Source organism: Bos javanicus, chromosome 7, assembly GCF_032452875.1.
Source record: "Bos javanicus breed banteng chromosome 7, ARS-OSU_banteng_1.0, whole genome shotgun sequence".
Classification (NCBI taxonomy): Eukaryota; Metazoa; Chordata; class Mammalia; order Artiodactyla; family Bovidae; genus Bos; species Bos javanicus.
The window spans coordinates 14,129,605-14,147,281 of record NC_083874.1 but is presented as its reverse complement, the minus strand read 5'-3'; the positions used below and the strand labels follow the sequence as shown (position 1 = coordinate 14,147,281).

Sequence of the window (17,677 nt, the reverse complement as noted above, 5' to 3'; positions counted from 1 at the left end):
TGGCCATTGTGTTTAGAAACATGGAAGCCGTGGGTGGACTTGGCAAAATCTGTGTCGGTGGTATGATGGGGTCAGAAACTAGACAGGAGCAGTGGAGGTGCTAGTTCAGGAAGTGAGGAAACGGAGGCAGTTAGTGTAGGCAACTGAGAAGAGGAGGAGAGGAGCTGAAGACAGATGGAAGGAGGAGACAAGTAAGGCGTTTTGTTTTTTCATAGGAGAGACTTGCGTTTATTTAAAAACCAATGAGAGAGTTCTTTTCTTACAAAACAGAAACGGATCCACAGACTTAGAGAATGAACTTATGGTTGCCGGGGGGAAGAATGGGAGGAAGAGATAGTTAGGGAGTTAGGGATCGACATGTACACACTGCTATATTTAAAATGGATAACCAACAGGGGCCTACTGTACAGCACAGGGAACTCTGCTCAGTGTTATGTGGCAGCCTGGATGGGAGGGGGGCTTGGGGAGAATGGATGCACGTGTATGTATGGCTGCGTCCCTTCGCTGTTCACCTGAAACCATCACAATATTGTTAATCAGCTATACTCCAATAAAAATAAAAAGTTTAAAATGAATGAGATAAATAGATAAATATAGATAAAAGAGATCGTATAAGAAGGCAGAAGACTCTGGAGAGTCCCTTGGACAGCAAAGAGATCAAACTAGTCAATCCTAAGGGAAATCAACCCTGAATATTCATTGGAAGGACTGATGCTAAAGCTGAAGCTCCAATACTTTGGCCATCTGATGCGAAAAGCTGACTCATTGGAAGAGACCCTGCTGCTGGGAAAGACTGAGGGCAGGAGAAGAAGGGGACGACAGAGGATGAGATGGTTCACCGATTCAATGGACATGAGTTTGAGCAAACTCTGGGAGATAGGGGAGGACAGGGAAGCCTTTGCAAGCCATGGGGTTACAAAGAGTCAGACACAACTTAGCGACTGAACAACAACAACATAAGAAGGCAGAGGAGGACCAAAGCAAGAAGAGCTGCATGATCTTTGAGATAAAGGGCAACTCCTCTATTGTGACAGGAGGGGGGGCCAGAATGGAGCAAATGATTGTAAAATATGTCAGGGGAGAAGAAAGGTTCCACTTTACGGCTGTTATTCTCCCTGGGAGATCAGGGAACACTGGAGGAAAATGGAGAATAGTTTGAGTCTCCCAGTTTAGCTCAAGTTGCCCCATGACAGTGTGCAGGGGTTCGTTCCCATCGTACACACCCATGAAGAAGGCCCTCTTCAAAGTCTGCTACTGAGCTCCTGGCCTCAGACTGGTCCTCTGAGCCTAGAGACAGATCAGATGGGGAGGGGGTGTCCAACTCCAGTGTTTATGAGTTAAGACTCATGATGGATTCTCGTAAACTCCCCAACTCTTGAAGATTAATGCTGCTTGTAATAGCTTATCAAGAAAGCCTTGCAACAATCCTTGAAAGACCCATAAAATCCACGCTGGTGAATTTTAGATAATGGCATTGGAGAGATAAAATCCCCCTACCCTCATTAATCATGGGACACACCAATCATTTGAAGTGGACATTCATTCAAGAGGCCTAAGCACTTGTTGGGGGAAGTGATCCATGAATAAGGAGATGCTCAGAAAGAGGAATTGTCAGCTGTGGGTTTACCACTGATTGTTGAAAGTTGAGCTTGGGTAAGAGGGGCTCAGATCCTGAGATAGACCTGGGGGAAGCTGGGTTCTGAGTCAGAACAGGCTTAACTCAGGTTCTGAGACTGGAGATTAATTCAAGCCCTGCAGAGCAAAGGTTTACCCATGAGGTCTTAAGATACCCCACAGTTGACTCTGAGACAATCTAGGATCAAGTCCAAACCCTGGATCAGCAAAGACTGAACTTCGGTCTAGGGATAGACCAAAGATAAACGTGGTCCTAGGAGACCTAGGAGCCCAGGAATGAACCCAAGTCCTGGATGAATCGAGGCTACAGTTCAAGCTTGAGATAGGTAAGGTCAAATCCAGTTCCTCAGATGGGCCAGAGTTGAACCTAAGTTTTGAGATGAACTAAGGGCTTCCCTGGTGGCTCAGATGGTAAAGAATCTTCCTGAAATGTAGGAGACTCGGGTTCGATCCTTGGGTCAGGAAGATCCCCTGGAGAAGGAAATGGCAACCCATTCCACTATTCTTGCCTGGAGAATTCCATGGACAGCGGAGCCTAGCAGGGTACAGTCCATGGGGTTGTAAAGAGTCAGACACGACTGAGCAACTTAACACTTTCACTTTCTTTCACTTCCCTGAGATGGACCAGTGCTGACCCCATATCCTGAGACCAGAGAAGAGGTTATGAGGATAGAAAAAGAAAATGTGCTTCTCTTGGGGAAGTTGAGGAGAGCAGGGATCTCCCTACCTGTTGAGCCAGTTTGCTCAAACCGTGGAGTACTGCTGATTAATGTCCATTGTAAATGACATAGCATGTCCCAGGACTGATGAGGGGAAGTGTATTTTATTTTCCAATGCCAGGTCATCCTAGGATGTAAGTTGAAGCCAGCTCAGGCCCTTGAGCCCAGAAACATGTTCAGCAGAGCTGACAGCTTGGGAATACCCAAGGTGGCCATGCCCGCCTCCGTGTTGACTGCGACCACTCTGATGGAGACTAGAGCAGTGCTTTCACGTCACACAGACTCATCACACACAGGGGGTCAATTCACACTGCAGCACACACACACGTAGTATCCAAGCCCATACATGTTCCTCAACCCACAGCAACACGCTTTGCACATATATGCACATTGATACAGTAGCCGTGTATAAATCCTTGCACACACACACACACGGGCACAGAACGAATCACAAATACACTGCCAGCCAGCCAAGGCAGCGCATTCAGACGCAGCCTCCCACCCTATGATACCTTCATGTTTACAGCAATGCCCTGGCTCTAGGGGATATGTTCTCAGAGAACAGTGCCCCCTGGAGTTGTGCAGTGCAGTGCAGTGCCTGGACATTCACATTCACGTTTTTTTTACCCACCTACAGAGCCTTGCACACTCTTACTCAGTCCCTATTTTATACACTCATGTGTACAGTTCCATACACTTGCTGATGCTTGCACACTTAGGCCTGTACTTGGCTACACACTCACGTGTGTTCTTGGCCACATGGACACAGATGTGCCACTCATCCATCTCACACACTCAGGCTGTGTGCCAGTCAGAGCAAGCAAGGCTGTACTGCCTAACACACAGTCCCCAAATCTCAGTGGTTTAGCACAACCAAATGAGCAGCTGCTCATGCTACATGCCGGTTGGCAGGGGTCTCTGCTTCATGTGGCCAACTGCTGGAGGCTTCTCATCCACATGCACTTCCACAGTTACTGAGGCAAGAATGTGGCAAATCACGCACTGGCTGTTAGAGCTCTTCCCCGGAGATCACTTCCACCCACACAGCATTGGCTAAAGGAAGTCCCAGGGCCACACTGGGGAAGTAGAGTCTTATCCTGAGCCCAAGAGAGAACTGGAAAATTTTTGAACACTTCTACCAGCTGCCAAATCTGTTTCACATTTGAAGAGATACTCACAGATGCAGGTACACACACACACACACACACACACTTTATTTCTTCCCTTACGGACTAGTCTTTGGGACCTAATCCCCTCCATGGGATGGGACAGGAGGGTTTGCCTCTAGAGCTCCTTTGTCTCATCGTATGTCTGAGGGGTCTCCCACCCACTTCAGAGCCAGGGGGTCCCAGAGTAAGAAGTTTCCAAGCCGGAGCTATCGTCAGAGCTGAGAAAACAGCACACACGCCTTCTCTGCCCCCAGAGTGGGCGGTATTTTTCCACAGACGCTGGGAAAGAATAGTAATAGGCATTGAGAGATCTCCGTTTTGGCCGAGAACCTTCCTCATCTCAGCAGCTGCATTGGAAGAGGAGCCCCGAGGGGAGAAGGCAATTCCAGAGAGAGCCCAGTCCTCTCCACCCGTGCATCCTCTCATTGCCACCAGGACCCTCTCTTTCCCCTCTCATGGCCCACCCCACTCCTCCTCTGACTACTTGAATATTCTGAGGCAGGAAACTCATGAATATTTATAAGGGCCTGGCAGTGAGGGAGATAAAAAAAAAAAAAACATTTGGAATTTATGAACCAGGATCCGTCTATAAATAACAGGCCTGTGACTGGCGGGGCTCTTCCCTCACCCACCACATTCCTTTGACTTCAGCTCCAGCCCCATCCAAGCCTCCCAGAGCTGTCCCTCCCCTCTTCACACACACATGCACACACAGAGCTTGGCTGTGGATGCATGAATCCTCTTCGTCCTGTGCGCTGTCACACACACACTTTCCCACACAGCTGAGCACACACACATTCCCACCTGTCTGGGAGCTGGTCCGCTGCCTCCCTTCCACACACACACACTCACAGGCAAAATTTGCCTGAACATGTCCAGGCAGCCTCCTCTGGTGTTGGCGTCCAGATAGATCCAGGCATTCGGGCTCAGACCAGCACACACAACTCAGAATCCCATACAGTCACACACACACCCAAAGAGATGCCTCTGGATCACTCTTGGACCCACCAAGCATGGCACGTCCCTTGGCGGGTCTCAGTGTCCTCATCTCTGTGGGGGTGGTGCTGAGAGTCCCTGCCTCATAGGGTGTGGGCAAATTGTTTTTTGGCCGTCCCATGTGGCATGTGGGATCTTAGTTCCCTGAGCAGGGATCAAACCCGTGCTCCCTCCATTGGAATCATAGAGTCTTAACCACTGGACCTCCAGAGAAGTCCTGCTATGCAAAAAAAAATTTTTTTTTTTTTGGATAGGAAAGTAGGATTTATTGGTGGGCATTAGTAGGTGGCTCAGTGGTAAAGAATCCACCTGCAATGCAGGAGACCTGGGTTCCAGCCTGAGATGAGGCTGACTCTGCTTAGTCTCCTCTCCCTGACCTGCCACCTGCAGTGGGTGGAAAAAGAAGGTATTAATGCTACCAGTGGGGTTTCCCCAATGGCTCAGCGGTAAAGAACCTGCCTACAGTGTCGGAGACGCAAGAGATGAGGGTTCGATCCCTGGGCTAGGAAGATCCCCTGGAGGAGGGCATGGCAACCCGCTCCAGTATTCTTGCCTGGAGAATGCCATGGACAGAGGAACCTGACAGGCATAGGGTCGCAAAGAGTTGGACGTGACTGAAGTGACTTAGCACACACGCGTAAGTAAGGTGGGGACAGCACCCAGGCTCTCGTGAACACAGGGCCCACCATTTGTCCAGAGGGCAGTGATTAAGGATGAATTTGACCCCGTAGCCACCTGGAATGAGCTGCTTTTCTGCCACCATGTTTCCAAGTTCATCCACGTTAAACTTAGTAAATCCTCACTTCCTGGAGATGTAGATCTTCTGGCGGCCAGGGAACTTGAACTTGGCCCTGCGGAGGTCCTCAATCAAACACTTCCTGTTCTGCAGCTCGGTGCAGATGGACATTTTGACCTGCCCACTGTGCCCTGGGGCTTTCAAAGGCTCTTCACACACCTGTCTGGAGGCTAGACTGGGACTAGCATGCCATTCATGAATGTCCACTGGAAAGGACTGTCTCCAAGGTCCCTTAGGGCAACCTGTATAGACAACAGGCTGCCTACACTACCAAGGGGGCTGCTGTTTGCAGCCATTGAACACTAGGCCCCCATGGGGAAAAGAGAACAGTTGGATTAATTGGCTGCAAATATGCACATTTTTTAAAGTAACCAATGAATACCTGTGGTATGCAAGGTAATATTCTAGGCACTGGTGATACAGCAGTGAACAAAAACAGGTTAAGACCCCTGCCTGACATTCCAGAAAAGAAGAGAGATAACACACAAAATTAATGCATAAATGATGTAGTGTGTTGGAAGCTGATAAAGCAAAGAAGGAAATGGGTGGTGCTGAAACATTCGTTGTTTTGACAGGGGCGAGGTGGGGGGGTGCTGTCAAGGAGGCCTCTTGAAAAAATGACGTTAAATAAAGGAAATGGAAGGACATTTTCCAGGCAGGGGGAATAGTGGGTGCAAAACTTGATGTAGAAGAAGCGTGCCTGGGGTGTCGTAGGAACAGTGAGGAGGCCTGTGAGGCTGAAACAGTGAGTGAGGGGGAGCGTAGAGGAGGTGAGGGCAGAGGGGTGACAGGGGCAGATTATGCAAGGCCTTGTGGGTTGTGGGAGAACTTTGCAATTTACAAGTGAGGGTGGGAGTCATAGAGGCTTCTGGTCAGAGGGAGAATAGGATCTGACTTACGCTTGTAGGTGGCCTCTATTTGCTGCAGGGGGGAATGCTCTGTGGGTGGCGAGAGTGGGATCGCGGGGACCAGGGCAGAGGTGACTGCACTAAGATGTCCATCCAGAGAGCAAAAAGTGCATAGATTCTGAGTGTAGAGAGGTAAAAGAAAAAGATGGGTTTTCCAGGTGGCGCCAGTGATAAAGAACCTGCCTGCCAATCCAGGAGATGCAAGAGATGTGGGTTTGATCCTTGGGTTGGGAAGATACCCTGGAGGAGGGCATGACAACCCACTGCAGTATTCTTGCCTGGAGAATCCCATGGACAGAGGAGCCTGGATGGCTACAGTCCATAAGGTTGCACAGAGTCAGACATGACTGAAGCGACTTAGCACACACACACAGGTAAGAGAAAGAGACATTTAAAGTTGTTTCTAAATGAATGCATTTAAGGGATTCATTCTTTAATTCCAGAAATGTTTATTGAGCACCTACTGGGTGCCAGGCCCCATTCTGGCTTGCAGATACAGCAACACAGAAAGCAATAAGCATCCTTTGGATGCTGCCCTTGGAACGCTGACAGCATCACGGGAGACAGACAAGAAACAAGATAAATTTTAATGTAGGGTCAAGGGGCAGTACATCTTATGCAATAAAATGCAGCACAGCAAGCCTTGGAAAGTGATAAGGACTGCACATTGTGGGCTGGGTGGACCGGGCAGAATTGGGGATACATTTTGAAGCAAGAGCTGTTCTCGGGATTAGCTGATGGATGGCCTGTGTAGGTGGAAATGACAGAACCTGGTGCCTGGGTGTGAAGATGAGCTTTGAAGGGACACTCACATAAATGCCCTCTCCTGTTGAATGCTCATTGTTTCTCCTCATCTTAGGTTGGGTTTGTGAGAAGCAGAACCCAAGACGGGGATTTGGAGCACATGACTAATTGTGAGTAGGGGGAGGGGTAAAGAGAAGTGGGACTAGGAAGGGGACTCAGGTACAGTGGCGTGATCCACAAGGATGGAGGAAGCTCTCGAATGTAAATTGCATTGCCGAGGGGTAGGCTTTGGCATCAATTAACCATTGGCTGCTCCTAGGGGTGGAGGAAGCCTCTGAGGCATCTCAGGCTTGTGGTAGCTCCCGAAAGCCAAGGGCAGGTCTCCAGAGAAGGTCAGCAGTGCTAGCTCTGAGCTTCCACTCTCAGCATCTGTGGGGCGGGTGTGCCCCATTATAAGGAGATCTGGGCAGAGCCCCAAGAACATCTACACCCCCAGGCTCTAACAAAGAGGGTCACGGGAACACCAGGCATTTATGCCAATCACACCGCAGATGTCTGACACCAGAACCCATTCTCAGCTCTCTTGGGATAAAAATCAGGCCAACTTGGCACTGGGGCTCCCCTGACACAGCTGAGATCCTTTCTGGATTCATTAACTGCCAGAGGCTCAGCCCTCCGCTTCCCAGACTTGCCTAGACATTGCAGAAGGGAGCTGTGAGGAAGAGATACAGCCCAGAAGCAGTTCTGAATAGCTCACCTCATTCTCCCATGGTCCTAGAGGAAGGCACTGCCATCACACCCATTTGGCAGATGCAGAAACGGTGGCACAGAGTAGTTGAATCACTTGCCAAGGTCACATAGCTAGAAACTGGAGGAGCCAGGATCTGAACTCAGGTCTTCATGGTCTGGGATCTCTGTGCTTCTGAGACACATTCAACTGCCTTAGACCCCATGTGTGTTAGTCACTCAGTCTCCAGGCAGGAATACTGGAGTGGATTGCCATCCCCTTCTCCAGAGGATCTTCCTGACCATGGGATCGAACCCAGGTCTCTTGCACTGCAGGCAGATTCTTTACTATCTGAGCCACCAGGAAGCCCACCTTAGAGCCCATGTGTGTGTGCTGTGTGCTAAGTTGCTTCAGTGGTGTCTGACTCTTTGCAATCCCAAGGACTGTAGCCCGCCAGACTCCTCTGTCCATAGGATTAGCCAGACAAGAATACTGGAGTGGGTTGCCATTTCCTTCTCCAGGGGATCTTCCTGACCCAGGGATCGAACTCATGTCTTTGGATTCTCCTGCATTGGCAATGGGTTCTTTACCACTAGCACCACCTGGGAAGCCCTTGGACCCCATGATCCCTTCGAAACCTGAAACCCCTGCCTTCACCTGAGAAGGGATGGGAAGAAGGGAGGAAATCCCTGAGAGAATAGAACAGACAGTGTATGGAGGGTAGGAGAGAAGGAGGTCATCTGGAGGACTCAGAGTACATAGGGGGCATTCATTTGTCCATTCATTTGTTCATTCATGTCCTGATGATGCCTGCCTATCTGTCCAGCATGTGCTGGTCCTGGGGCCACAGCGGGAAAGAGCACCTAGTTCTGCTCTTTTAGAGCTCACAGCCTGAAAGAGCACGCAGACACTCAGCCGGGCAAGAAAAACTATGAGATATAAGAACCTTGTAAGAAGGGAGGGGTGGGGACTTTGGAGACACACACAGAGGGGACCTTGACCCATCTGCAGAGATGGGGAGGCTTTTCGGGGGTGGTAATGTTTCAGAGGTGGCCTTCCCAGGTGGTAAAGAATCTGCCTGCCAATGCAGGGGATGCAGGTCGACCCCTGAGTCAGGAAGATCCCCTGGAGAAGGAAACAGCAACCACTCCAGTATTCTTGTCTGGGAAATCCCATGGACAGAGGAGCCTGGCAGGCTACAGTCCACGGGGCTGAAACAGTCAGACATGACTTAGAGACTAAACACCAACCATGTTTACTCTGAACCCTGAAGGATGCAGAGATTTTGGACAGTCCTGGGGTAGCTGGTAGACGGCAGAGTAGAAACACCAGCCTCTCTACAGTGCCACAGAATTTGGTTCGTAATTCCAGCTCTACTACTTAATTTACAGAGCAAGCAGCACCACTTCAAGGTCTTAAAAATTATTGTACAAACGTTTATTGAGCACCTGTGAAGTGAAAGTTGCTCAGTCATGTCTGACTCTTTGTGACCCCACAGACTATACAGTCAATGGAATTCTCCTTCACGGGAATGTAAAATACATTATAGTCAATAATATTATAATAACTTTGCATGGGCACAGATGGTAACCAGGTTTCACATGGGGGTCATTTCACAACATATAAAAACATCTAATCATTATGTTGTATATTTGAAATGAGTGTAATGTTGTAAGTATATATATTTCAATAAAAAATAATGAAATGAAAAAAAAAAAAAAAGGAATTCTCCAGGCCAGAATACTGGACTGGGTAGCCCATTCCTTTCTCCAGGGGATCTTCCCAATCCAGGGATCAAACCCAGGTCTCCCACATTGCAGGTGGGTTCTTTACCAGCTGATTGCCACCAGGGAAGCCCAAGAATACTGGAGTGGGTAGCCTATCCCTTCTCTAGGGGATCTTCCCAACCCAGGAATCAAACCAGGGTCTCCTGCATTGCAGGCAGATCCTTTACTAACTGAGCTATGAGGGTTATTGAGCACCTACTATGTGCCAAGTGCTATTCTAGGCACTGGGAACATGGTCGTGACCAAGACATAAGGTCCTTGTATTTGTACACTTCTTCCCTAGTGCGTCATACACTACACCAGCCAACAAATATAGTTTGATATCCGCTGTCACAAATGCCAGGCAGAGAGTTGGGGATTGAGAAAGTCTCCTTCATAGTTAAGAGTCACCTAAGTTTAATGTGGCGGATAAGGGACTAGTCTCCAAAATTTACAAACAGCATACGATACTTAACAGCATCAAAACAAAGAGCCCACTCAAAAAATGGGCAGAAGATCTGAATAGACATTTCTCCAAAGAGAACATGCAGATGGCCAACAGGCACATGACAATATGTTCAACATCGCTGGTTATTCGAGAAATGCAAATCAAAACTTCAATGAGACATCATCTCACACCAGCCAGAATGGCTATCATCAAAAAAAATCCATAAAGAACAAATGCTGGAGAGGGTGTGAAGAGAGGGGAGCCCTCCTTCCCTGTTGGTGGGAATGTAAATTGGTACAGCCACTATGGAGAACAGTATGGAGGTTCCTTATAAAACTGAAAATAGAGCTGCCAATGACCCTGCAATCCCATCCTGTGCATATTCCAGAGAAAAACATGATCTGAAAGGATACATGCATCCCAGTGTCCACTGCATTGGCTGTTTACAATAGTCAAGACGTAGAAACAACCTAAATGTCCATGGACAGAGGAATGGATAAAGAAGGTGTGGGGGGTGTGTGTGTGTGTATGTATATATATATATATATGTATGTATGTATATATATAATGGAATATTACTCAGCCATTAAAAAAATAAAATAATGCCATTTGCAGCAACACGGATGGATCTAGAGAGTGTCATACTAAATGAAGTAACTCAGACAAAGGAGAAATATCATGACATCTCTTATATGTGGAATCTAAAAAGAAATAGTACAAATGAACTTACTTACAAAACAGAAAGAGACTCACAGACTTAAAAAATGAACGTACGGTTGCTGGGGGGAATGGATAGTCAGGGAGTTTGGGAAGGTTATGTACCACTGCTACATTCATAATGGATAACCAACAAGGACTTATTGTATTAGTACATGGAACTCTGCTCAGTGTTACGTGCCAGCCTAGATGGGAGGTTTAGGGGAGAATGGACACATGTATATGCTGAGTCCCTTCACTGTTCACCTAAAACTACCACAACATTGTTAATCAGTTATACCTCAATACAAAATAAAAAATTTAAAGTTTGAAGGAAAAAAGTCACCTCCTTGGGGAATTTCCCAGTGGCCCAGTGCTTAAGACTCCATGCTTTCATTGCCAAGGGCGTGGATTTGATCCCTGATTGGGGAATTAAGAGCTCGCATGCTGCATGGTGTGGCCAATAAAATAAAAGGGAAATTCAACAAGAAAAATAAAAAAAATTTTTTTTTAAAATCACCTCCTCAAGGAAGCCGTCCCTGATTACCTCCCTTAAAGAAGAATCACTGTTCCTTCAAAGACTTATTATTGTGAGGCATAAAATGGGACATTTGACTGGAGCAGAATTTAGAAAGAGGCAGCCTGGGCTCTAAGTTAGGTACCCTTACCTTGTTTTTGGTATCTGAGGGAAATTGACCCCTGAAAACTACATTTCCCAGGTTCCCTTGCTCACTGGCTCCCTGTTAGGTTTGGCCAATGGGAAGCCGTGGTAGGAGTTGTAAGTGGGAGGAAAACAGAAGTCAGGGGATTTCTGTCCCTGTTACTTAGCTGCAGTAGTGGTCTTGTGTCCCTTCCCTTGGTCTAGCTCTAGTAACCCCCTTTGCCCTGCCAACCTTGCAGCTTATTACAATTGCTATTCTTCTGATCACTTTCCCTTCCCCACCTCCCTCATCCAGCCCTTAAGGGTCCTTGGCACCACACTCCCCATATTAAATTTTCTCCATGGAACCATCTAGTGTGGCTACTGTCTCCCAACAGACTGATGGCATGTCAGGTTCTGCTACTTTCCTCCCTGACCTTTTACTTAGGACACCCCCTGCACCCCACAACTGTTGTGAGATGAAAGGAGACAACCCTATCAGGGGGTGACCTTCCATAGTTCTGTTTTTTCTTTTAATATTGTTTTGTTTTTGCTGTGATTACTTTTAGGATTATCTTTAATTTATAGCAAGGGATTTGTGTGTGTATGCTTAGTTGTGTCCGACTCTTTGCAACCCCAAGGACTGTAGCCCACCAGGCTCCTCTATCCAGGGAATTTTCCAGGCAAGAATACTGGAGTGGGTTGCTATTTCCTACTTCAGGGGATCTTCCCCACCAAGGGATTGAACCCAAGTCTCTTGTGTCTCCTACATTGACAGGCGGATTCTTTACCACTTCACCACCTGGGAAGGCCCCCGCCTTTTTATTTTATTTTTTTTAATTTTATTTTATGTTTAAACTTTACATAATTGTATTAGTTTTGCCAAATATCAAAATGAATCCATCACAGGTATACATGTGCTCCCCATCCTGAACCCTCCTCCCTCCCCATACCATCCCTCTGGGTCGTCCCAGTGCACTAGCCCCAAGCATCCAGTATCGTGCATTGAACCTGGACTGGCATCTCGTTTCATACATGATATTTTACATGTTTCAATGCCATTCTCCCAAATCTTCCCACCCTCTCCCTCTCCCACAGAGTCCATAAGACTGTTCTATACATCAGTGTCACTTTTGCTGTCTTGTACACAGGGTTATTGTTACCATCTTTCTAAATTCCATATATATGCGTTAGTATACTGTATTGGTGTTTTTCCTTCTGGCTTACTTCATTCTGTATAATAGGCTCCAGTTTCATCCACCTCATTAGAACTGATTCAAATGTATTCTTTTTAATGGCTGAGTAATACTCCATTGTGTATATGTACCACTGCTTTCTTATCCATTCATCTGCTGATGGACATCTAGGTTGCTTCCATGTCCTGGCTATTATAAACAGTGCTGCGATGAACATTGGGGTACACGTGTCTCTTTCCCTTCTGGTTTCCTCAGTGTGTATGCCCAGCAGTGGGATTGCTGGATCATAAGGCAGTTCTATTTCCAGTTTTTTAAGGAATCTCCACACTGTTCTCCATAGTGGCTGTACTAGTTTGCGTTCCCACCAACAGTGTAAGAGGGTTCCCTTTCCTCCACACCCTCTCCAACATTTATTATTTGTAGACTTTTGGATCACAGCCATTCTGACTGGTGTGAAATGGTACCTCATAGTGGTCTTGATTTGCATTTCTCTGATAAAGAGTGATGTTGAGCATCTTTTCATGTGTTTGTTAGCCATCTGTATGTCTTCTTTGGAGAAATGTCTATTTAGTTCTTTGGCCCATTTTTTGATTGGGTCATTTATTTTTCTGGAGTTGAGCTGTAGGAGTTGCTTGTATATTTTTGAGATTAGTTGTTTGTCAGTTGCTTCATTTGCTATTATTTTCTCCCATTCTGAAGGCTGTCTTTTCACCTTGCTGATAGTTTCCTTTGATGTGCAGAAGCTTTTAAGGTTAATTAGGTCCCATTTGTTTATTTTTGCTTTTATTTCCGATATTCTGGGAGGTGGGTCATAGAGGATCCTGCTGTGATGTATGTCAGAGAGTGTTTTGCCTATGTTCTCCTCTAGGAGTTTTATAGTTTCTGGTTTTATGTTTAGATCTTTAATCCTTAACAAAATTCTAGCAACCAGAATCCAGCAACACATTAAAAAGATCATACACCATGAGCAAGTGGGCTTTATCCCAGGGATGAAAGGATTCTTCAATATCCGCAAATCAATCAATGTAATACACCACATTAACAAATTGAAAAATAAAAACCATATGATTATCTCAATAGATGCAGAGAAAGCCTTTGACAAAATTCAACACCCATTTATGATAAAAACTCTCCAGAAAGCAGGAATAGAAGGAACATACCTCAACATAATAAAAGCTATATATGACAAACCCACAGCAAACATTATCCTCAATGGTGAAAAATTGAAAGCATTTCCTCTAAAGTCAGGAACAAGACAAGGGTGCCCACTTTCACCAGTACTATTCAACATAGTTTTGGAAGTTTTGGCCACAGCAATCAGAGCAGAAAAAGAAATAAAAGGAATCCAAATTGGAAAAGAAGAAGTAAAACTCTCACTATTTGCAGATGACATGATCCTCTACATAGAAAACCCTAAAGACTCCACCAGAAAATTACTAGAACTAATCAATGACTATAGTAAAGTTGCAGGATATAAAATCAACACACAGAAATCCCTTGCATTCCTATACACTAATAATGAGAAAACAGAAAGAGAAATTAAGGAAACAATTCCATTCACCATTGCAACGGAAAGAATAAAATACTTAGGAATATATCTACCTAAAGAAACTAAAGACCTATATATAGAAAACTATAAAACACTGGTGAAAGAAATCAAAGAGGACACTAATAGATGGAGAAATATACCATGTTCATGGATTGGAAGAATCAATATAGTGAAAATGAGTATACTACCCAAAGCAATCTATAGATTCAACGCAATCCCTATCAAGCTACCAACAGTATTCTTCACAGAGCTAGAACAAATAATTTCACAATTTATATGGAAATACAAAAAACCTCGAATAGCCAAAGTGATCTTGAGAAAGAAGAATGGAACTGGAGGAATCAACCTACCTGACTTCAGGCTCTACTACAAAGCCACAGTTATCAAGACAGTATGGTACTGGCACAAAGACAGAAATATAGATCAATGGAACAAAATAGAAAGCCCAGAGATAAATCCACGCACATATGGACACCTTATCTTTGACAAAGGAGGCAAGAATATACAATGGATTAAAGACAATCTCTTTAACAAGTGGTGCTGGGAAAACTGGTCAACCACTTGTAAAAGAATGAAACTAGACCACTTTCTAACACCATACACAAAAATAAACTCAAAATGGATTAAAGATCTAAACATAAGACCAGAAACTATAAAACTCCTAGAGGAGAACATACGCCTTTTTAAAATTAAGTAATTTGGCTGCACTGGGTTGCAGGATCTTTCATTGTAGCACACGGACTCTCTAGTTGTGATGCGTGCGCTCAGTAATTGCATGGGCTCAATTGCTCTTAGTTCTGAGATCAGGGATCAAACCCATGTTCCCTGCATTGCAATGCAGATTCTTAACCACTGGACCACCAGGGAAGTCTCCTTCCACAGTTCTTATCACTCATGGTTTGAAGCTCTGTGTGCCACTCACCTCCACTACAATCCTAAGAGGTGGGTGCTGCTGTTGGCCCTGTTTTAAAAATGGGAAACTGAGGCACAGTGAGGTTCAAGTTGCTTGCTGAAGGTCATGTGGCTAAGAGGTGACTCTGGGAATTTCCTCAGGCATAGATGTGCATGCATAATGCCTCCCAGGTGGCTCTAGTGGTAAAGAATCTGCCTGCAATGGAAGAGATGCAAGAGACTCGGGTTCAACTCTGGGTTGGGAAGATGCTATGGGGAAGGAAATGGCCACCCATTCCAGTATTCTTGCCTGGAGAATCCCATGGACAGAGGAGCCTGGCAAGCTACAGTCCATAGGGTAAAAAAGAGGTGGACACAACTGAAGCAACTTAGCATGCACGCACGCACATGGATGGCACTTGGCAAGGCTGATGATAATGTTAACCATTCCATATGAGGCCGGATCTCTGGTGAGTGCAGGTGATGCTGAAACTTCACTTTGGACGGACGTAGGAGCCAGCGGCCACAATGCATGCTGATTGAAGGCCCTTCCGAGACCCGCCACCTGGCAGAACAATCCCCGGGCTCCTGCTGGCTCCTGTCCCAGCCCCGGAGGAGAGGGTGCAAAGGGCCTCTCTGTAGCAGCTTTGGCTGGGAGCAGCTGCTTCGTGCTTAGCCAGGATCGATTTCCCTTCAAGTGGCCCGTTCTCGCTAACAAAGGGCTCCGGTGACCCTGGTGGCCAGCACTGCCTCCTCCCCTTTCTGAGCGGAGGATGTGCCTCGTGGCTGGGGCTGTTTTTTCTGAGATCTATTTCTTTGAAAGCTCTGGAAAACTCCAAAGCAGGGGCTGAGTCAGCCCCCTGATGTGCTCAGTTGAATCTTGCTGGTGGATTTTTTCTGCCTCTCTGTCTCATTCTGGCTGATCCACCCTCAACCATCTTCCTGACCAGACCTTTTCCCTGCTCACACATGGTCATGGGCTGAACAGTTCTCCCCCTCCTCCCTCACTGCAAACAGATTCATATATTTGTTTTGTTTGTGGCTGTGCTGGATCTTCGTGCCTGACGGCTTTCTCTAGTTGCGGTGCTCAGGATTCTCGTTGTGGTGACTTCTCTTGTTGCGGAGCGCAGGCTCAGTAATTGCCCCTTGGCATGTGAAACCTTCCTGGACCCGGGATTGAACCTGTGTCCCCTGCATTGGCAGGTAGATTTTTAATCCCTGGACCACCAAGGAAGTCCTGCATCAGTACTATGCTTAGTGCTGTAGTACAAGTGGGGAAATGGAGGCCCAGAGTGGTTAAGTCATTTGCCCAAGGTCACACAGCAGAGCTGAGTGGAACTCAGGCAACCCGGCTGCAGAGTTGGCACCCTAAATGACCATGCTCTGTTGCCTCACCTTGGCTGGGGGAATTGAATGCCCATCTTTGAAACCCTGGAATATGTATCCAAGGTGTAACCAAATGATCAAAGCTTTGGATCCCAAATTAACTTGCCACCCCCAGAGGCGCCCACGGAGCCTCCAGAAGTCAGTTGCAGACAGTGCTGATGCTTGGCTGTCTCTGTGAGTTATTAGCCAGCAGATCGTCACCTCCTGACTGCACTGTCCAGCCTTCAAGGCCTCCCTCCCTTCATCCCTCGCCCAGGAGCCTCATAGCGAATGCCTCCATTTTGTGCCAGGGCGTCCCTGGCTCCTAGCGTGAAATTCCTGAGCCAGCCACGGAAGATCAATTTCCCCCATGACGACCTTTTTCACGCACTGCCGCATCGATTTCAGGAATCCAACCTCAGCCAATGGGCCCATCCCCCACAGCGGGGACTGTTGGCGGCAAATTTATGCCCAGGCCAGAAATTGAATTCCTGTAAGTCAGGAGAAGTGTCGGAAAAGCTCACCCAGGCTCATTTTTACTTCTGACAAACTTCGGGTGAGAGATTAAACCTGGCTCGGTGTCTTTCAGCTGCAGGGACCATGGTTGCGGGGTTGGTTGGGGGGAGCAAGATGACCTCGACGTGTACATTTTTCTTCCATTCCCTGGCTTCACCTTGGCCTCCCAGAGCTGAGAAATAAAAAAACAGCCAGACTCCCAACTGCTTGGCTTAAGGGCATTCCCATTTCTGACTAACTAATGTTAAAAATGTGCACGCGGTGTATACCCAAAGGCTGGTCTCTTGGTCCCTGTGGCAAATATTGAGCCATTCAGAGGGATGGGAAATAAAACTTCTAATTCATTTCTGGGTTTCCCAGGTGGCTTAGTGGTAACGAATCTACCTGCCAACGCAGGAGACACAGGTTCGATCCTTGGGTTAGGAAGATCCCCTGGAGAAGGAAATGGCAACTCAGTCCAGAATTCTTGCCTGGGAAATCCATGGACAGAGGAGGCTGGTGGGCTGCAGTCCATGGGGTCAAAAAAGAGTTAGACACAATTTAGCGACTAAACAACAACAATAACAATTTATCTCCATCACCAGCCATGCCGCTGTTTACACCGGGTCCTGAGGCTGCTTCAGCCTCGGTAAACTTTGCAAGGTTCTTCTAATTAAGCTTCCTCGGGTGACAGAGAGGACATCAAAATGTGGATAATTCCATAGTTCCCTCACCCCTCCACTCTGCCCCTGCCTGAAAGCTGGGGAGGGAGAAACAGAGAAATCAAATGATGGCACTGGCAAGGAAGAAACCTCCGTCTTGCTAGAAAGATCTCTCTCACATGCCTTTAAAAATGAGACATCTGATGCAGACGTAGTCACTTCCCTTTGGTACAAAAGCCCCTAAATATTAAAGAAATAAATCCTTGATGTCTACA

General features: G+C 46.7%; 1 protein-coding gene and 1 non-coding gene across 3 annotated transcripts in view; one reads left to right on the top strand and one right to left on the bottom strand.

Annotated features, from left to right (window-relative positions):
* The window catches only part of OLFM2 (olfactomedin 2), a 78,101-nt gene that overhangs the window by 38,695 nt on the left and 21,729 nt on the right, over nt 1-17,677 (top strand). The gene's annotated exons all lie outside the window — the stretch shown is intronic.
* Nucleotides 5,530-5,664, bottom strand: LOC133252206 (small nucleolar RNA SNORA70). Its single transcript, XR_009737829.1, has one exon. It is a non-coding gene; the product is annotated as a small nucleolar RNA SNORA70 (small nucleolar RNA).